Genomic DNA, 23,217 nt, shown 5'->3' on the forward strand with positions numbered 1-23,217 from the left:
AAATTGTCATATGTGATGATTGTGCACAAGTCTTTTTTAGTTACAGGGAGGGGTACATTATGAAAAAACTTGATGAGTTCATATTTCCTGCTGCAAGTGTAGCCTGTGCAACATGAATTGGGACTTCTCTGTGTACACCCCCCTTGGAGTGGGCAGGGCTCCATTATTTCCATGTGGGCTGAAGTCTACATGAAAGCCTTTAGGCACTGGCACATACTCAGTGGAGACTGGTGGCTTCAAAGCCAGTGAGGCAGTGAATCCACTCCAGGTTTTAATCTGAACTTTCTTTTTTAAAAAATTCATTCTTATTATTTAAAATTTAAAAATATTACATAGAAAAAATATCCTATCACGAAATACAAAGAAAAAAGTGAAAGAAAGGTATCTTACAAATTATGATTAAGGATAAGAAAGACTCTAAAGCTGCACAATATTATAGAGTATTAACAATAAACATAAAATGATAATGATTGAAACAAACCATTTCAAGCCTGTGATTCCCATGTCTTGTTATTCCAAAAATGAACAAAACTGCCCACTTATCCCTGAACTCTGAGATGCCATTCCTCCTATATGGCCAGTTACCTTATCCATAATTGCAAGTTCTAGACATTTACCCAGCTACTCATTTTCAGGAGGAGGCTGCACCGATTTCCACCTTCTAGCCCAGACAATTTTGGCTGCCACAATCATTATAAGCACCAAGGACTTAAAACACCCTGGGACTGCTTCAGGGATAATCTGGAAAATTATCAGCATCAGAGTTTATCTTAGAGGGCAACCTATTATATCTGCTATGGTACAACCTACCTGAGACAACAGGACGATCCCACCTCATATGTTTAAGATTGCCACTAACCACATGACACTTCCAACACCTAAAATGATTAGCTGACTGCATTTTGTTGAAATTCTAGAGTCAGATACCATCTAAGCATTAACATACTGAGACTCTCTAACTGATAAAGAAAGCAAAGTCGTCTCAATTGAATCCCAGATTTTTAACCAAATCTCATCTGAGATGGAGCTTCCTATGCCTTTCTCCCACCTTTTCCTGGATAAATGTAAATGTACTGCCTTCAAGTCTATTCCTACTTATGGCGACCCTATGAATAGGGTTTTCGTGGTAAGCAGTATTCAGAGAGGGTTTACCATTGCCTTCCTCTGAGGCTGAGAGGTAGTGACTGGCCCAGGGACACCTAGGTAGCTTCATGGCTATGTGGGGATTCGAACCCTGGTCTCCCAGGTCGTACTCAGAGCTTGGAAGTAGCTAGTTACAAGTAACTAATTACTTGTAATTTATTACTTTTTGAGTAACTAGTGGGTAACTTCATTACATTTTGCTGGTAATAGAATGAGTAGTAACTTCATTACTTTTGAGGAGTAATTGTAATGTTTCCAGCATTACTTTTGCGCATTACTTGGAGGGGGAGCAGGGGAAGTCTTCTGCTCCTCTGACTTGTGAATAAAAATCATGTGCTTCAAACTGGGCTTCTGTGCAGCGTTGTTCTTCCTTCATGCTCTATGGGTGCTTAGGAGGCAACGAGGGAGGAGGTGGAGAGTGAGACGGGGTGGAGAAAACAATTGTTTAAAAATTGACAGGAGTGGAAGGAGAAAAGAGCTGGAGGCAATAGTTATATACAAAAAATATGTGTGTTGGGGTATCATCATTGCTGGGGGTGGGGTGAGGGATGTGAGATTCTGTTATGCCATTCTGTTAATCTTATGGATAAAAAAATATATTCTACTACCCTCTGTGTGTGTGCTTATTTTTAATGTTGTTTTAGGCTTCTTAGATGTGCAGCAGCCAAGGCCAGCACCGTGTAGGCAATTAAAAAAAAAAGTAACTAAAATGTAATTGTAGCAATTACTTTTGAGTAAAAATAAAGTAATCAATTACTTTCAGAGCAATTGTAATTGTAATGGTAACTACTACTTTTGGGGGGCCATGTAACTGTAACTGTAATTTATTACTTTTTAAAAGTAATTTCCAAGCTCTGGTCATACTCTAACACCTCAACCACTATACCACACTGCCTCTAGGTTCTTTAATTTTTGGGTCCAACAGTACTGTATAATTCGTTGATAGCAGTCTTTTCCCTCCTTCCAGTGCGTCCCAGTTAGTAGGATCCCTGAGTATCCTGGGCCCACTAATCGATTAAAAAATTCCTTATTTTAAAATACTGGAACCAGGGTGAAGACCGTCCTAATGTTTTTACAGAGATTTCCTGCCTAGACAAGAGTCTTCCTTGAACGATGAGATCCTCTATCCTTGAGACTTCTTTAGTCTCCCAAGTCAGAAAATCAGCTAGTTGCATGTTGTTAGCAAAATCTGGGGCTCTATCCTGATCTTAGAATATGCTTATATTTATCCCATGTCCTCAGTAGTTGCTGTAGAATGAAAGTTTGCCAAATTGAGTTACCTGTTTCCCTACTGGAACACAAGAGAGAAAAGAGGAGTGAGAAGTCTACCAATTGTTGTTCTAAGTCATAGAATACCTTATTTTCCCCTGGGAACAGCTAGCTCTCAGCACCTTGGACAGCTCCTTAAGAGTTCAGACTAAAACCCGGGGTGGATTCGCAACAGAGCCACCAGTCTCCACTGCACCCTCTGATGTCATTGTTGCCTAAAGGCCTCTGTCCAGGCCTAGTGAGATCTAGTCTAACTAGAATCTAACAAAACCAGGTGGATTCTGACAAGTCCTTGGGAAAACCTTGTGGGTTCTGGATGGGCAAAAGAACTTGACTCTTAAAATGGGTTGTCAGCATTTCTTTTATTGTTTGGAAGAACCTGTTTTATCTCAAGTGGCTGCTGCCTTTGAAACTCAGAGCATGATCCATCCTGGTGTGAGCTCAGCCCTGCACTTGCCGGGGGAGGGGCATCATAAGGTGCAACAGGGACCCTTCCTAAGGGCCATTAGCCAGCACAGAATTAATTTCAAACCTGAGTAAATGCCAGGCTAGAATTTTGTGTTGGAGTAGAAGGGTTAGCTGGGGAACAGAATGTATGCTGGCCTCCTGTCCTGCCTAAAGGCTGGCCAGCTACAGTGCCAGGGAGAGGGCTGTAGGGCATTCCCTCCTGAAAACTGCATACACACCTAGAAGGTTTGTGCCCTCATTGGAAAGCTTTCAGCTTTGAGGGTGTTTTCAAACACACCCAAAAAAAACCCAACCCTAACTTGATAAGAGATGTGAAATCTCAGTGGAGTGTGCCAAGTTGTTTCTGTGATGTCTGTCACCTACCTGTCTGCCTATTGAAAGGTAGGGATGGACTAGAAATTTCACAAAGAATAAAATGCACTGTGGGAAAAATGGGACCTGGGTTAATTGAAAAAGCCTGTGATAGGTGCTGCTAAGCAATGGGAAATGGACTCTTGAAAGGTGATGGTGGTGAGCTCACAAAATCTGCATGCCCTATCTCTCACCGCTCTGTTTGTTCTCAAGGTGAGCTAGGTAATTAGACAGACCACATGTCTGCACATTGGCAGCCCAAGACCCTGTAATCATTGAGGCTGTGCCAATTCCCAGTGGCTGAAGAACGAGCTAGTCATGGCACACAGAGAAAGAGCTGTGGAGTTGGGCGAAAAGGAACTAATGATTACAAGGAAGAAATGTGAGGGGCTGCGGCCAGCCCAGCTACAGTAGTTCACCTCAGCCGGTGTCTTGTAGCCTTAAAGAAGAGCACATTTCAGGGTGCTTCTTCCACTACTCAAATGCAGGAGTGTGCAAATAACTAAACTGCAAATAGCTAAACTGAGCCCTAATGCAACCGCATATTGGATCTATAAATAAGCTAGCTTGTCACTCATAAAAGCAGAGGTTTCCTGAGGTTACCAGTTTGCAACAGCACTTGGTGCAGTTAACAAGCTAGGCTCAGATATAATGAGGTGTGTTTGAGCGGTACTTGGCAAAACTGTGTCAAACGCTCTTTGGGCTGTTTTTACAGCAGGTAGGTGAGATGTTCCATTTTCTTTTGAAATTTTGCCACAAGAGATTCCAGATGTGCACAGGCTCACTAAAAGGGTTGTTTTGCTGCATAGATTTAGAGAGCAGAATCGCCTGAAGTGCCACACCATTCCTATACAATATCTTGTGGTGCATAATGTTGCCAAGGTTTAATTTTATTTATTTATATAGTGCAATTATTTATTACTTCTGATTATGTGCCACCTTTCAACCCTTTGGTCTCCAAAGTAACTAATAATGGGTTAAAACATTAAGAAATCATTAGGATTTAAAAAATCAATAATAAAAACATACAATACTAGGGAATTTGCCCCTGCACACTTTGCACACCACCTACACACACACACACACACACACACACACACACGGACATGGACACAGACTCTACCCCCTGGAATCCCAACCCCTGGGTACTCCCAAACACACACACATGGACTTCCAAACACACACACACATGCAAGTCCCCAAACAGCCTCCAATCTTCCAGGCAAGTCCCAAAACTGCCCTCCACCCTCCAGACAACTCCTAAAATGCCGCCCCAGGCATTCCTGCCATTCCGTTTCGGCAGCTTCCTGGCTTCCTGTGTGCCCAGGCTGCTGCCACTGCCACCCCCCACCTCAACCACTTACCAGCCTCCCACGTTGTCACTGCCACTGGCTTGTCCACTCCCACCTGCACCCCCACTCACTTCCCCCCACATGTCCCATTGAATTCAATGGGACATGCTTCTGAATAGACATCATTAAGACTGCAGCCTAATTCCTCGACTTCCTATAATTTCTTGAACTATTGAGCTTTTTGCCCTTGCGTTAAAAAGTCTCTCTTTTTTTTCATTTTCACCACCTCCCTAAAAAGCCAATGCCAGGGTACTCTAAGATATAAATGTATGTAATTAAAATTTGTTTCTTCCAGTACCTTCTTGTTCATGTCATTAACTCAGGATGGCCGTAAAGCTGAGTCACACCTCTCGTTCAGCCATCTTGTCCAGCAAAGAACTATTAACAGCCAGCTTTATTTTAAAACATGAATGGAGAATCTATGGCCCCAGAAATATTATTGGATCCCAGTTCCCATCAGTTCTCATCACCATAGCAGGCAGCAGAAGCGTTAAAAAAAACAATCTTACCCTCTTATGTGGCAAAACAGTTATGCTTGTTTGTTCACAGGGTGAAAGCAGTGGAACAATATTCAGTGAAGAAATGTGTGCAGTAGTGTGTTCAAAGATGAGACAAGTCAATCTCAGACTTCTCTCCAGGGTGCTTATATGATGTAACAAAGAGCTAATGACACTCTGGCAGTCTGAGCATAAAAACTCATCATCATCTCTTTTTACCAATTTATGTGAGATTGACTAAGAAAGCTAGAGTTTTACGGCCATAATTTATTACTTGTGGGGCTGGCCACTACAGTTATTCTGAAGCCCATACCATGCAGCAGACTCTGTCATGGCAAGAGAATGAATGTTATCTCTTGACCTTTTTTTCCAGATGTGCGGCTGTTTTACCCACAGGGCTATGGTAGGAAGAGTTAGTCTGTCAAACTAATCTATATAATCTAATGTGTCTTGTACTTTCTTAAACTGCAAGGTTTTTTGCCTATTAGTGAATTTCTCTGTTTTTTAATCTGGGAAGTAAGAAATGGGATCCTGTGCAAGTCTGCTGAGAATGGACTGATCATTTGCATGCTTATTGAGTTCAGTGGAATTTACTCCCCTGCAATCATGCTTAGGATAGGTGAAACTGACCATGGGGAGGGAGACCTGCAATGGGCAGGGGAGGAGGGGAAAGGAAGAGGGGAGGGGAGGAAGGGAGAGGAGAGAAGGAGAGGAGGGGAAAGGCAGGTCTGATCATTTGCATATTTATTGAGTTCAGTGGAATTTACTCCCCTGCAATCATGGCTAGGATAGGTAAAACTGACCATGGGGGAGGAGGAGGGGGAGGGGAGAGTAGAGGGAAGGAGGAAGGGGGAGAGGGGAGCAGAAAGAGGGGGAGGGGGATTGGAAGGGGAGGGGGAAGGGGGGAAGGAAGGGGGAGGGGTAAAAGGGAAGTGTGTATAGGCCTGTGGGCAATATAATTAATATAAGGGCAAATATATAGCTATTATAAGGGCAAATATAAAGCTGCTTTAGGCATGGAAGCTTGTGTGTGATTTTCCCTCTCCTTTGAGCCTTGGTGCCTGTCAGCAACTGCAATGATTTAGCATCTTAACAGCTTGGTAGATGGTCCAAGAACAGCCAATGTACCCAATTAGCTTGTTTTGGCAGCATGCGAGATAGGTCAAGGAGCGGTCAATATGGTTAGCTCATAGCTCACCTGGTCCTTATCTGAGAGGCTAACGAGCTGGCCTTGCCAGGGAGGGGTTTGACTGTTTGATGTGCTGCCAGGGATAGCAGCTCCAAGCCTTATCTAGGAGGGCTAATGAGCTAAGGCTGCCAAGAGTGTAGCTTTCAGAGGTCAATATGATCTGCTGGCTAGTAGTGCCAATTAGTGTAATGTCTTATCACTTTGAATGTATGAAAACAAGATAATCAATCAAGGGTTATGATGCTTCAAGATCAAATGCTGTGATACTTCAAAGATAGTAGTCATAAATTGTTATTCATAGAATCACTTTGATGCCTAGCCTGATATAGAACAATTAATCGTATTCTGCTAAGAACTGATGATTTGATGTAAGATAGCAACTAATCATGTATCTGTCATCATTGTGCCTTGCCAAAGATTTTGCTATATATGTCACTCTTGTTGCCCAATTCGGGGTTCAGACTGGTCAAGAGCTCGTGCAGAGCCTTGCAGTCTGTTCCATTTATTGGGTATGTCTGTGTGCTTGTAACTCAATAAAATCTCCTTGTAAGTAGACCTAGAGAATCTGTCTTATTGACTCCTTGGTATCTCTCAAACCTGAGTGCCCACGGCCGGGGCAATACAAGGTGATGGGAGGGAGGAGGAGGAGATGGCAGGTTTTATCATTTGCATGCTTATTGAATTCAGTGGGATTTACTCCCGCGCAATCATGCTTAGGATAGGTAAAACTGACCATATGAGAAGGGGACAGGGAGGGGGAGGGTGGAGGGGAAGGGGCAAGAGGGGATTGGCAGGGGGGGGAGGGGAAGGGAGGGGTGAAGGAAGGGGAAGGGGCAAGAGGGAGGGGATAGGAGGGAGGAGGAGGAGGGGAGGGCAGGTTTGATCATTTGCATGCTTTTTGAGTTCAGTGGGATTTACGCCTGTGCAATCATGCTTAGGATAGATGAAACTGTCCTGGCGGAGGGGCAGGAATGGAAGGGCGAGGGATGAAGGGGGAGGGAAGGAGATTGGGTGGGTGGGCACTGGGCAGAAGGGAAGCCCCTTTCCTTTCCAAAAGGAAAACATTGTGAACAGAATCTTTCTTTTTCAGGGTTTCCCCCATCTTTTTATTCTATTGCAGGCACCCACCCAAATTTAAACCAAAGCTGTCCCTGACCACATCCACACCGGACCTTTATTTCACTTTAGACAGTCATGGCTTCTCCCAAAGAATCCTGGGAAGTGTAGTTAGTGAAGGGTGCTGAGAGTTGCTAGGAGATGCCCTGTTCCCCTCACAGAGCTTCAATCAGAGCGGCTGACTGTTAAACCACTCTGGCCACTGGAGCTCTCTCAGGGGAATGGGAGCCTCCTCTCAGCACCCTTCACAAACTACATTTTGCAGGATTCTTTGGGGGAAGCCATGACTGTCTCAAGTGAAATCAAAGTCTGGTGTGGGTGTGGCCCCCTGATTAGGCAAGCCAAGCAGCTGTGAGTCTGGCTTGTAGAACACTGGCAGTTGGTTCTTAGTGAGCATGTCCAACGTTATCATTCAGTTGAATGCTAAATTTCTTAAATTAATTAAAAATTAGCCAGGCAGTTTTTTTAACTTTTAAAGTGCAGAAGATGAAGGTCAGAATATGGGGCAAGGTCAGTAATGGGATTACAGGTACTCTGTGAACATGGCTGATTTTTAATTAATTTTAACAAATTATGGGAACTCTGACAAAATAAAGTCCAACAGGGGTCTGGTTTTTCTCTCTCTCTTTTTACACTTTGAACTCTCGATTCTCTCTAACTGTTTTGTTTCTCGACATGAAAATTTAGAGGATTGTTAAGCAAGCATTTCTGAGTTCAGGTGTATAAGTTGGGTAAGGTTTTGTTTTGAAATGATCTTATGGAAAAGATCAGAATGACATATGGGGGGTATTTTCCATTTAACATTGCGGAATGCGAAACATCCATGCAGACTATAGTACACAGCCACTGTATAATTACATCCAGGCAGCCTGGTGAGTTGACGGCTGCTCTGATGAGGTGACAGTTAACACGTGAAGAGAAACTGAGCCCAGGGCACCCTGCAGTCACCATAATGAACCTTGTTCAGGAATCTGTTCAGCTTCTAACCACAGTGAGCTTCTTTCCATGCTGTGTTTGTGGGGACAGGAGGAAGGCCAACATCTAGAGTTAAAACAACTATTCACAGCAAAAGTTGAGTCCATGCCCATCCAAATCCAGTTGATTTGAATGAGGTGATTTGGAATCCAGACCCACCATTTTCTTTGATTTTGAGACTGTAAGTAAAGCTAGCTGTTATCGGTGTGCCTGATAAGATGACTGCGCTGACAATGTGGGAGTTCTCAGCAACAAAACCAAATCAACGAATTAAACAGGAAGATACTGAAAATCAAATTCTGATTTTTTTTCACACATTCAAATCACAGGGTACTATGACACAGTGTCTCCCACACAACCCAAATAAACATAGGAAGCTGCCTTATCCTGAGTCAGACTGTTCATCCATCTAGCTCAGTACTGTCTCTACTGTGACCAGCAGCAGTTCTCCAGGGTTTCAGGCAGGAATCTCTCCCAGCTCTACCTGGAGATGCCAGGGATTGAACCTGGGGCCTTCTGCATGCAAAGCAGAGGCTCTACTACTGAGTTATGGCCCTTCCCCCATTTTTTTCCCTAGGGGAAGAAAAGGATTGCTTAACTTTAAGGGACTTCAAAAGGACTTTTAACTTCAAGGGGCAAAAACTGGTTAACCGAAGTCTGCGTTTTATTACCACCAAGATATCAGGGTATATGCAAGTTGGCTAGGGACATGATAAGACATATGTTCTTCTGGAGGTGATTGGCGGCCAAGGGTATCTGCATTTCCCCTTGTTACATGGCTGGCTGGCTGGCTTACTGTCCCTTTCCATTACTCTTTTTCTTTCTATGAAAAAATGAGGTCTTTTTTTACCCTAATCCACTAACATTGGCTGCAGTCAAAATGTACCCCTATGGGAGGGTGCATGTATGTGGGTGGGAAGGTAGCAGGCTAACTGGTGAGCTCTGTCCCCTCCTAGTCATTTATTGTACTTTTGCAGATGCCTGAGACCAGAGCTTTGAAAAGTTACTTTTTTGAACTACGACTCCCATCAGCCCCAGCCAGCATGGCCACTGGATTGGGCTGATGGGAGTTGTAGTTCAAAAAAGTAACTTTTCCAAGCTCTGCCTGAGACTCCAAATTTACTGTTTAAAAGACTTTTTCTAATTGTGATGCTCCCCAGTGTGCTGGGAAGCAAAGAATACACTATTTTTTAAAGGTTTTTTTTTAATGCTCTTGCTGTGGAAATGCTGGTCACAGATAGTCCACCCAATATAGCTGTGAAAGTTTCTAAAGTGATTGGAGAGGACCAGGCCTTTATGTCAGAACCCATATCTGACCCAGAGGCCACCCAGATTGCTGCCCTACATGCGGACCTGGTGAAAAAATGGGACAATAGCTTTAAAATACTTAAAGAGAAGATAACCACACTAACCAGAAAAGTGGAGGCAGCAACCAAGGCTCTTGATATTGGCATCCAGCACACGGACACCCTTAAACATCTAATTAAGAGTCAAAGGGATTTGCAAGCCCATCTGAATGATCAGGAGAAATGTGGATGTAAAAGAAACCTCCATGACCATGGGCTGAAGGAATGGCCAGATCAAATGGATGCTACACAGTTATTGATAGAATGGTGGGAAGACCTTGTTCCTGAGGTGGAATTGGCTCCCTCTGATATTGAATGCATCCACAGGAGCTTTGGCCCCAAGCCGAAAAACACCGCTCCGCCAAGGGATGTTATAGTAGCGTTTTATAGCTTTGCTAAGAAAGAGGCAGTCACTAAGGCCTTGTGAGCTAAGGGTCAGGTGGAATATGAAGGACAATGTATCTTATTCCTGCAGGAGCTCAGTGCAGAAATGCTGAGGCGTCGTAAGACCTTCAAACCTGTGACGGATTTATTACAGCTGGAGTCAGTTATAGATGGGGTTTCCCTTTTGCTCTAATCACTGAGATAGATGGAATACAACATAGAGCTACTGAAAAGCAGGAAGCCGCCCAGCTGTCGGCACAATTTAATCTTGCCTTCCCATGGGAAGAGGAAGACTTGGAATCAGATGACCTGATTTCCATGGTACTAGCTGGACAAAACTAGAAGTCCTTTCCTCAGGCTTCAAAATGCCGTCGCTGCCCACAAGCAGAACCAGCTCATCCAGTGCCATTGCCACCACAACAAATGCTGTCTACAGCAGTGAAGAAGAAATGGCTATGGAATTTCTGTCATGGGACACGTTTATAGATGGAGTCTTGTGGCCAGAGCTTGGAAAAGTTACTTTTTTGAACTACAACTCCCATTAGCCCCAGCCAGCATGGCCACTGGATTGGGCTGATGGGAGTTGTAGTTCAAAAAAGTAACTTTTCCAAGCTCTGCTTGTGGCTATAGTTAAGAAAAATGATATTGTTTATAGGTTTCAATTACCTCTCAAAATGTTATGAAAGGGTAATTCTAGTCTATGGGGAAAGGAGGTTGGGTATTGTTTATTCACTATTATTCTTTCTTTATGGTGGCGTTTTGGCAAATTCATAGTGTTGGATCTGCAGCATGCTTTATAGCCCTCTTGTGGGTTGGTGTGGATGGACTAGTAGATCCCTCTGCAAATATGAGAAAATTTCCTGTTTCCTTTATGATGGGCACATTGGGTTGAAGGAAGGTTGGATGGGGAAGAGGGCAGGAAGTTTATGGAGCACCATAGGGGACAGGAGACACTAACTGTATTGGTTAGCAATCTGGTCTTAACTGGCATTATGGTATCTCCATTTTCTGATGCGGATGTAGGTATTTGTATTCATTATATTATCATATTATTATTTTCTCTCTTCTATGTCTATAAAGACAGATATCCGAGTTTTGGCACTTAATATAAGAGGCCTAGGAGACGTGATTAAGCATCAGAGGGTCTCTGATTATATCTGCTCTCGGGGGGGCCTCCATCATTTTCTTACAGGAAGTGCCAATGATGGGTGTTTCAGGCCATCTTCTTCCGCACTCATATTTTGGAATGCAATTTGTGGCTCCCGGAACCTCTCACTCGAGGGGGGTTGGAGTGGTGTTAGCTAAATCTATTGATTTTAAACTCCACAAAGTGCACAGAGACAAGTTTGGTACATCAAGTTTGATGTAAAGTTATATTTACATCTGGCTTGGTAGCCAACCACTCTGTGATTCTAGCCTCTGTGTGCTCTTCAAATTCTGCTCAATATAATTTTTTGACTAAAATGTTGAGGAGTCTAGTTAGGTTTGCAACTGGGGAGATCTTTCTAGGAAGGGACCTGAATGCCATTTGTGATTTTGATTTAGATAAATGTACTGCATGTTCCTCAGGTCCCTTCCAGGGAAGAAGCTGTATAGCTAGCCTACTAAACTGGTTTAAGCTGGCAGATGCATGGCGTTATATGAATGCTGGGGTCAGAGTTTTTTCTTATTTCTTCCTGTTTTCATTCCTTTTCCCATTTAGATGATGTGCTTCTCTCACCCCAGCCCACCCCTGGCCTCCACTGTTACTCATGCAGACATACTCCCCAGACTGGTATTGGATCAGCAGCGGTTGAAATTTCAATTCATATATTACCATCTGGTCCTCCAGCCCACCATGGAGAATCAGTGCATTTCTCCTGAAAGACCAATTAACATCTCAAACCCTGGTTGGAGCTCTCAAAGAACACTTTTCAATTAATATCACCTCAGAGGTACACTTTAATATAATGTGGGACGCAATGAAGGTCATTATTAGAGGGTACTGCATTGCAGAGGCTGTAAGACATTTAAAAAGACTTGATCTCGTAAAATCACAACTATTGGAGGACACTAATGTTTGGAACGTCAGCATAAAATGTATCTTCTACATTAAGTTATCTATGCTGGTGTGGTTGCTCCATCAAGGGTACATATTTTCATCTTTGATGGACTTGTGTTAGAATCACCCCATTTTGGGACCTTGTACATAAGGAACTTAAAAATATTATGAAAAAAAAATGATACGCACTCCAGAGCTGTTCATTTTGTCTTTATTTAAAGATGACAATGCTTTGAAATCTAAATCCTTGATCTCTAAATTGTTCATGGAGGCCAGTCAAACGATAATGTAAAGATGGAAAGTACTGGAAGACCTGGACTTGGCTGCATAGGATAAAAACATATGGAATTTGGCATTATTTGACAAGATTACCTACAGTCTGCAATTTGTACAAGGCAAGGATAAACCAGATGCATTTGTTGCCATCTGATTTATTGATTATGTGATTAATCATGATTTACATGATCAGCTCCTGCCAGTTGCTCGATTATTTGGTTTTCTTAGTTTTTGCTAGCCCCTTCATACCATATCATTTCGTTTTGCTTACCAATATAATCAGTAAGACATCATTTCACTCTCTGTGATATTGTGGAATTACATTATTCTGTATTCTCAATGGACTCTGGGTTTTTTGTTTATGGTTATGGTTATGTTGTTTATATCATAAATAAAGGGAAAAATTTAAAAATAAATTTTAAATAAATGAATTTATGGGGCATAATTTGACCCGTTTTTTTGTTGTTGTTGTTTCCAGAAGCAAAACAGTAAGAAGTAACTGGCTGAAATTTGGAGATGTTGTAAAGCAAGCAGTTTATGACAATGTCCTAGTAGGACTACCTTGTAGGTCTGCTTATGTGTAAACTGCACAATGAAAAGTGTGTCTGGGTGAGGAATTGACCCTAAGGATCAGGATGATGGTTGAAGCACATTTATATCACTTTAGCAGTCATGGCTTCACCCCAAGAATCCTGGGAACTGTAGTTTCTCAAGGGTGTTGAGAATTGTAGCTCTGTGCAGTTACCAGGATTCTTTGAGGAAAGCCATACCTGTTAAGGTGTATAAGCTTTAAATGTATGGTGTGGATATAACCTGAATGTCCTGAAAGGGTAGCAAATTGTTAGTTCTTAGGGGTGTTTTCATACTGCCAAGGAGGAGGACAAGCACTTGTGGGATAATCTGTCTCAAGAACCAAAGTAACCTGACTAGCCTGAGATACTATGCACCATGACTTAAGGGGGATTTGCTGCTCCATCTCAAGCAGAAAAAATATTTTCAATCAGCACTGATAGGAAACACTTATTCTCCCATTCCCCAAATTAAAAAATAGCCGCCCCCAGAGAATGGGTTGGTACGACTTTACAAGATTGCTATGGTACTGATACATCACCAGTTCTATTGCATTTGGGGGCTGCTCTGAATCCCACTTGCTGTGAAACAACAATAGGATGCTTCCTAGAGGCATCTGGCTGGCCACTGTGGGAAATAGGACCAGATCTGGCTTTTGTTGGATTGAGGAGGGCTCTTCTTATGCTCCCTCCATCATCTATCAGAGGCACTCAGGATACACATAAGAAACACTCATGCCACATCAGAAATATGCCATAAGATGAAGACCATGCCCATTGTCCTTGTGCTAAACCAACTATTGGTATTATCAATTTCTCCATAGCTGAGAGTATGGCCACTCTGTATGTCATAACATCTCCTATGTCATTTGGGGGGAATTTGAAAGGCATCCAACCAAATGCTAGGATAGGAAATGTCACCACATCATAAGAATTAATCCAGCCTTAAATAAGATGCTATTGATGAAATGTAGATTCAAAAGCAGAAGGATGGTACTTTAAAGTGTTTTAGCAACACTTTCAGGCAAAGGCTATAGCTTCTTAAAAGCCACAACATGGTCCTTAACAGAAGCAAGAGCGTACTAATTACATTGTAATACTGGCATTTTGCTGAAATAAAGGTCTAAACACATCTGATAATTTGGAGCCAACCTGAGGATTATTTTTATCAAGTTGTTGTATTGTAAGAAATCCAAAACGCCAGAGATAAATGTTTGAAGCTACTTTAGTCCATTAGCAAACTCAGCACTGAAACTACAACTAGACTCAGCCTATTTTCAAACACTCCAACCCTGCCCTTTCTGTTCTATTTCTCCCAGGTCCTTTTAATGTCTTAAACTACAAGTCCCAATATGCAATTCACCTAGCACACTATCACACAAGTACAAATCTCTTACCCCACAAACAATTTCTTCCCCATTGTAGCCAATTGCTACACTCTTTTTGTAAACACTTAAGAACATAAGACGAGCCTGGTGGATCAGGTCGATGGCTCTTCTAGTCCAACATCTTGTTCTCACAGCGGCCAACTTAATACTACTTGAATAGACCCAACCATCTTTGGACATTACTTGGCATTAGAGTTGTGTAGAATGGATGATCACAACATTTCTGTACTGCTACATCAGAGGAACTATTGCGGGCTAAGTATGACTTCTGAATGTACATGTTTGTCCACATGACATCTTGCCCCAAGATTATTACAATTATTATTACTCTTCACGTACTTGAAAGGTTGTCACACAGAGGAGGGCCAAGATCTGTTCTTGGACATCCCAGAGTGCAGGACATGGAATAATAGGCTCAAGTTACAAGAAGCCAGATTTCAACTGAACATCAGGAAAAACTTCCTAACAGTTCTGTATGACAATGGAACCAATTACCTAGGTGGGCTCTCCAACTGGAGGAATTCAAGAGGCAACTGGACAGCCACCTGTCGGGTATTCTTTGAATTGGATTCCTGTATTGAGCCTTATAGGCCCCTTCCAACTCTACTATTCTATGATTCTAGGGATAGCTAGGCCTGCCCACACATGTACCAAAAAAAATGATTGAATTGGCCCTGAGAGGAAGGCTGTCAGCTTAGCTCTTTCGGCTCATGCTAGCATTTGGAGGGTCAGATCATGACTCAGCCTACATGAAATAAGGCTTGGTGTACTAGAATGAATAACCTCGGAGCCAGAAATAGGCATGAGGAAGGCATGGGCAATTATAATTTGTCCAATTTTTAAATGCAGAATGAAGCCCTTATTAAAACATTTTTCATAAAGGAATGAAAGCCAGGCTGTTTCATATAGCAATTATTTTACTATTAAGAATATTTTTAAGGATAATAGTTCTATGCATGTAATAAACAGGGCTTAGGGTAGACATCTGGAACAACTGTTTTTACAACAGAAGGCAATGTATGAGTTCTGTTATTTAGCTATAAGTCTGGCAGCTCCAGTACAACTCCAGTACTTGCAATACTGTATCTCCAGTACTTACTGTTCATATTTCAGACTCTGAATGTTTGCAATATGTAGTGGGCTGGATTCTCCCTAACATAAATATGCAAAGAAATGAGGCGCAAATGGCTCTTAACAAAAAAATCTAACAACCAAAATTGGAGTTAAGGAAAAATGTATTTAAAAATACACATTTTTTTATTACAGTAAAACAATTATCATATATACAAACACTCCAATAATAAATCCTTAATAGGCCAAATCCTATATAGTATGTTATTATTTACTATTGTAATATTTATTACAATATTTTTTTTAAAAAATCCTTAATTCTGATTTTGGTTGCTGAATTCTAGTTAAGCGTACACATCTGTTGCAACCATACAAAGAAACTATAAACACAATGGTAATTTTTACACCTATTTTGCATAGTTATCAATGACTTCATTAAAGTACAGGGAGAACTCTGGTCTTGCCCCAAGCCTATGAGCCTAAAAGCCTTTTAACACCTGCTTGCAAGTTTCAAAGTGATCTTTGTCTCCCTATGGACTCTTCCCTCCCAGCATGTGGCAAATGTTGTTTCTGTATAAGGCATCAGCTGCCAATGTGTCTGCTTCCTTGCATAACAGCCATATGAGTTATGTCACTGCAAGAGTACAGAAGGGGATTAGCATGTGTTAAGTAACAGTTGCATGCCAACAGACTCAACAGCAAAAAAAAATGTGAAGAGCCTGATAATGAACATTATCATTAATTAAATATGTATCCTGCCCTTCAGGGCTGGTGCCAAAGGGTGGCCAGGTCGGGCCCTGACTGAGGGCCCCTGTGGCCCAGAGACGCCCCTGAAGGGCCCCTTGTTAGCACTCCTACGTACCGCGCATGAGTGCCATCAACCAAGATGGTAGCGGGGGCATCAGCCTGTTAGAGAAGCCTTCGCTGCCATCTTGGTTGATGGCAGCTTTGTGTGCACAGCGCACACAGCAGTGAAGACAGGAGAGAGGTAGGTAGAATAGGCAGGATCCCCATACCCGGGGTAGGCTGGTGCCCAAGAGCCCAGTCATGCCTTGAACCGGCCCTGCTGCCCTTCCCCCACAAAAGAAGCCCAGGCCAGGAAACAGGTCATAAAACACTAAAAACACCTATAAAACATCTTTAAAACAAAACATCTTTAGAAACATCTTTACAAACAAACATCTTCAGAACAATTTTTAAAAAATCTTATAATACAATTCCAACATAGATGCAGACAGGGATAAGGTCTCTACTTGAAAGGCTTGCTGAAAGAGGAAAGCCTCCAATAGGCACCAAAAACAGAGAACCTGCCTAATATTTAAGGGAACAGGGCTGGCACCAGGTTGGGGTGGGCCCTTGGACACCAACACCCCCTGCGACCACCCTGCCTCCCACGTCATGACATCAGCATGTGCTGGTTTGACAATGCAGAAGCCCATGCCAGCTGCAGGGGGAAGTTGTCTGGGAGGGTGATGAAGCACCTGCTCTGCAACCAGCTTCTGGTTGCAGGGCATGATTTGCAGCTGCAAATCACATTCCACAACCTGATGCCATTGTGGATTCCAGAGCTCCACCTTCCCAGTCCCAGTCCAGTGGCCATGCTGGCTGGGGCTGATGGGAGTTGTAGTTCAAAAATGTAACTTTTCCAAGCTCTGCTTTGACCAGTACATGGAGAATTCCATCCATTGGAGGGTTCCTTTTTCTCATGGTGTAAATAAACCAGGAGCAGGCAACCTGCATACCTCAGCCTAATTTCATGTTGTGTGGAATGGGGAGGGGGATATTGAGAAAGGGTGTGGCAGAAAAAGAGAAAATAGGGTAGGGGAGAGAGAGAGAGAGAGAGAGAGACTTTGGGTACTGGTCCCATTCACCACTGACATAAGACCCCAAAAGATTATCCATGATGAAATGCAGTCCTTGATGGGAAAAAAGCTTCCCATTCCTAAATTAAAATGTAAATGTACTGCCTTCAAGTCGATCCTGACTTATGGTGACCCTAAGCGGTATTCAGAGGTGGTTTACCATTGCCTCCCTGTGAGGCTGAGAGGCAGTGACTGGCCCAAGGTCACCCAGTGAGTTCATGGCTGTGTGGGGATTCGAATCCTGGTCTCCCAGGTCGTAGTCCAACACCTTAACCACTACACCACAGTTCCTAAATTAGACTAAATAAAATTTGGGACCAATTCCAGCAAAACGTTGAGGGCAAATTAGTTGCCTTGTTTGTCTACAGCAGAAAGAACAATAACAAAAATTCCCATTCTTGTGTAATTTAGAAATTTACTCATTGTTTGACATGACGTTCTTGCATGCAACATGCTTCTGATGCATAAAGTGCGCTGCCAATATGGCAGAGAAAATATTCATACATATGGAACTGAGCATTCATTATGATGAATACCAGCTTCGGCTGATAAGACAGCTGCAGCCGTTTCTGGACCTGGATACCCTGACCACTATTGTCCACACACTGGTAACCTCCAGGCTGGATTACTGTAATGCGCTCTATGTGGGGCTGCCCTTGAGGTTGGTCTGGAAGCTTCAGCTGATGCAAAATGCGGCACAAAGACAAAGCAGTTTACACTAAATATAAATGCAGTGCACTGGCAAATGAGAAACAGTGACTTTTTAGCATGAGAAAACAATAATTCTCTTTATTCAGGCCATGAACAATGCAGTCACATAGCTACACAACAATGCAGAAATGTTGGATCCCACCAGACTATACCTGCCTGCAGCTGCATTCTGAAATATTTCTCTTTCAGTATAACAGCCCTAAGATCCGAGATGGAATGTCTACTGTCTAGGTTAGGGTTTTTTTTCCCAGTGTCTTTTGGCTGCTTTTATAATGAATGTGCTCTAAAGTTCATTGTAATCTTCATATGGATTCCTCTTCTGCCTGTACAGACTGCATATTGATAACCCTTCTCAGAGACTCCATGAAGTCCTGCTAGAAGTGTGGATTCTGTAAGGCTAATCATCGTTGTCTGGCCAGGAGACCACCCTAGCAAATATTATGGCCAGCCTTCAGTGAGGCAAAGGAGAGGTGGAAGGAGAGGTCAGAAAACTTTATTAGAAACTATTTAGAGACTCTCCTATTGGTCTTATACCAGTTAATGCCACAGAGAATACCAGAGTGCTGTCTGGAATCTCCATTCTCTATTCTGGTCACTGAGTTATAAAAAGAGATGAAATCACTTGGAAAAGTACTGCACTGCAGGGAAGGATACTCACTTTCCATAGTCGGGCAACGTTATCCTTGAGTCGTCTATTCAGGAAATCAAAATCACTGTGACATTGACATTAGTGGGCATACTACTTCTCCACAAACATCAATAAATATTCTTTGGAATTAATACTCATATTAATGGTTTTATATACTTTTTTTAATTTTAAAATAAAAGCTGGCTTGAATATTTGGAATAAATAAATCAGTGCTGGCTGGATTTATGAAGTATTGATACTTCTTCTGCAGCAATTAAGTATGAAGGCTTTGCTATTGTCTCCAATATGCTTAGTGCTGAGGGCCTTTTGGTGTAAGTTTTATTTAGATTTCTTTATTGTCCTATCTCATGGGCTCTGGCAATGTGGGCTGGGACTGATGGGAGTTGTAGTTCAAAACAGCTGGAGGCACTAGGTTGGGGAAGGCTGAACAAGATTAAATTTGGGGAGATCTTACCTCTTCAGAATCTAGTTCCTGCCAGCTGTGTGTCATCCTGAAACAGAACTGTGCAAAATATCACCCAGTCAGTGGACAGAAATAAACATGCTGGGATCTCAGGACACATTCTGACAGCAGATTATGTTTTTAGTGTTGCAAGTTGCCCTTAGGGTGGAATATACATTTATGAGTGAAATGGACTGACAATTAAACTAGCTCCCAGGATTCTTTGGGTGTGTGTGTGCTTTGAATGTGCTTTACAGGTATAGCATGTATGTAGCCCTCATCATTCTTTATTTCCAGTGTTTAGGCTTGTGACATTGCTTATATAGCCAAAATGTCACTACCTATGCACAAGAAGGAGGTATCAGCAGGCTTACAGGAGACCCCCAAGGTTTGTGAGAGTAGAAAAATCTTTAGGAAAAAAATAATAATCCTATGGGGTCTGTACCCCCCCCAACAATCCAATGAAGATTGAGCATACTCAGTGGCCACAGAATGCTGATCAGCTGTTGGGGGAGGTGAATGGGGTGATGGGGAAAGGATTGGCTGGAATCTGGAACAGGTGCACCATACTGCAACATTTTGGTGCAAGTCCCACTTGTACCTATCAACTCAGGCTACAGATCATTAACTCACCTTCCTAGAAAGATAAGCTCTGTGAAGTCAGTCTAGTATGCTACCCAGGAGCATCCCGGTAGAAATCAAGGGCTCATCTACATGGGAACATTTCTTTGTAGGAAATACACTGCATTTACCTTTGTAATAGATTTGCGCCATCCACAGTTCCTGCTCAATGTTAGCTGCCTTCCCATTCACACAAGTAGGCATTCCTCTGTGGATGATTAGTCTCACTTTTTCCTTGTGGCCCTGCCCTCTAATTATACATTTTCACTCTCTCTCTGGTTGCTAGGTGACCAAGCATGCTCAGTCTGTTCTATCAACTGCAGTAGGTTCCTTTTTTAAAAAAAAAACAAGTGCAAATATCTGTGCTTTCCCTGATAGGTTACAGTTGAAATACAAATCTTTGTTTGAGCAGTGTTATGCTTTTGCGCACATGTTAGGGGGAAAAGAAAATAAAGGCATCATTTACAGCAGCAAAGAAAAGGCCAACAGAATGGAGGAGAGCAGCCAGAAGTTGCTTTTCAGCCTACAGGAAATAAAGTGAATACAGAAGGAGGGAGTGGGTGTGGAGAGGAGAATGATTGACACACCCACCTAAAAGCATTGGAGCAAAGCATCCACAAGCACTAGAGAAAGGAAGTGAAGACTTTTTTTTCTTCCCTTTTCGCATTATCAGTGGACTGGGTTAGTATGGATTTATAGGGGGGAAACTGCGTGATTGCTTATGTTTGCCAGTAATGTCATGTGAACCATGCAAATTTAAAGGAGATGTTAGTAGCATTAAACATACAGTAAACCACCAGGTAGATGAGCCCCAAGATAGTTATTATTATTATTATTATTAATTTAATTTATTAGTCGCCCATCTGGCTGGTTGTCCAGCCACTCTGGGCGATGTACAAGATAAAACAATACATTAAAACATTAAAATTTAAAACCATAACAGTAAGAAACCTAACCCACCCCAAAAGCCTGCCTGAAGAGCCAGGTCTAGTTTCTCCACATTTTAAGATTAGGTGTAACCAAGATCAGAATCAAATCTCTGGCCTTGCTGTATTTTCTTGACACCACTACAGTGAGTCTTTAGAATCACTTAAACCCAGCAAAAACCTTGTTTTCCCTCCCTGCTCCCTCTGCAGCCGGAGGAAAAGTTATTCAAAGAGCATTCTCCAGAACCACATAACATGTGTTTAAAAAGTAATTCATAGGCAAGATGTTAAAAGGAAAGGACTGAGGAGTAAGATCAGAACTGACATTTGGATGTGAGGGTGGTTCCTCAGGCTATGCAGAGGGGAAGACAAGGATAAGGTTTGATACATTTCCCAGTGAATGAACAAGGCATCCTAGTTGAAAGAGTTGTTTAATCTTTCTGTGTTTCCAGAGTCTGGCTTATATATGACCTCTCCCCCAACCCCACCACCTTGCACCTTTTAGAACAATCTATCTTTTTTTCATCAGCAAAACTTGATTTGCTGCAGTATTCCTCCACATGAATTACTGTGTGTAGTGCTAATTGTTAGCAGTGATACATGTATTACGATACCATCTGGGAGTCCAAAACACAATGTGGACTTAATAAGAAGGTGGAATCTATGTGAAGAATATTTTGCCCACAGAGCTGAAGTCTGGAAGAGCTCTGCCTAGGAGAGCTCAGCAGGAGGGTAGTGAAACTGGCAATAAAGACCAGGACTGTGGAATCCAACTCTAGCAATTTGTTCACTTGTTCATTCATGCAGCTTTATCCCCAAGTGGATACTGCATCTTTCTTTAACAGACTGGTGACTGCAGCACTCAACTTACATTGATATTTACTTTGGGTGCAATCTCTCGCTCTCGCTCTCTCTCCTCACAATCCACCAAGATTAAAGATCTATATTCCTGCCTCTCTACCATGGTGACAACAACAAAACTGCTCTAAGAGTCATTCCGTTAAATCAAGAGGATTTTCCTTCTCAGCAATTGTTTTGGTAGTATTCTGTTGCTAATTATTGGACTAAGAAGCCTGACCTATTTGAAATATGTTCATTAGAAACTCTCTAAAATGAGCTAGATTGCTTTGCATTCATCAGGCTACTTCTTAAAACCATTTTACCATCCTGTTGTATTATCAAAGTTATGAAAGAATACAATGTTTTCTCCATCCTTTCAGTGTGTGCTCATAGGTAAAGTGGAGATTCTAATTTAATTTAGCAACAGAAAGTGCAGCATTTAGAGGGTGATAATTCAACATTAATTAACATGAAGTGCATGGGTGTGATAATGTGAAGTCTGATTTTGATTTTCAGGATGTGTTTGACTATGAAAGAGAGCTGCTGAGCGCCACCAATTTTGTGGGCATCATCCACCACTTCCGGCTACCTGGAATATATATGGAATGCACAGAATGTCCTTGGAAGTCATGTCTGGCTACAAGAGTGATGGGGAGGGCATGGATTCAAGTTCGCAATGAGTCCTGAATCTGGAATCTGAAGGGTGTCAGACAGATTATAGCTATGTGCCTGCCAGTACCAAGCTCAGCCCAAAGAAGAAAACTACAGAGTGTTAAGTCCAGTAATTTCAGTGTCCAATCTTCCATTATCAGTATTCCATAATAATCTTGCTGTCATAGCCATAGTCATATAATAAGAGTCTGATGGGAATTTCCTCTATCCCAAATATTTTCTTGCCATCAATTCTGAATAAGTTGCTGAAATATTGTTGTAAAGTCATATCTGTGTTCTTCTTTTTTACAAAATGCACTGGCTCATCTCTTGAGAGTTTTTCCATTGTCACATTTGACAATTGAAGATGGAAGATGGAATTAATATGGATAATGGAATAATGGCTATTGAAATTATTGGACCTAACAGATTTTGATGAGATGGATTAATCGATATGTTTATTTGGACTATGGTTATGACAATAAGATTATTATTATTATTAACGAGATGGATTAATCGACATGTTTATTTGGAGAAAAATTGATAGATATATTTCTTAAAGAATTGAAACCTCTCTTTGACTTTTTGTGGAAAGAATAAAGTAATGTTTATGAGATTTGATGATTAATTAAGATAACTACTGGAGGAAAGTGATTTTATAATATAATTTAAGAGACAGGATTGTTATATATTGTAGACCTACAACTGATTTGATCTGCGACAAATGGGAAGTCAACATTTTATTTTTTTGTTTAATCATTTTTGTTTTGTTTTGTTTTTTGTCTTTGAATGTTTTATGATTTTGTTTTGTATGTTTTATGAAAATTTGAATAAAAATTATTGTAAAAAAAAAAAAGAAGAAAACTACAGAGTGATCAGCAAGATGAGCAAAGAAGACACCTGAAGGGCAGTGGGCCACAACAGATCATGTGGCGAGGCCTAATCCCTAGAGAAGTGTGCAGGTCACACTTGCTGTCTGGTCTAAGCAACATAGGGTATTCGTTTCTAGTGCCCCTACCTGCTTTAATTCATCTTGCTATTACGCACATCTCAGTTCTCAGAGTGGTGAGAGGTTTCAGG

Source organism: Rhineura floridana, chromosome 6 (assembly GCF_030035675.1).
Source record: "Rhineura floridana isolate rRhiFlo1 chromosome 6, rRhiFlo1.hap2, whole genome shotgun sequence".
In the NCBI taxonomy this organism is placed as follows: Eukaryota; Metazoa; Chordata; class Lepidosauria; order Squamata; family Rhineuridae; genus Rhineura; species Rhineura floridana.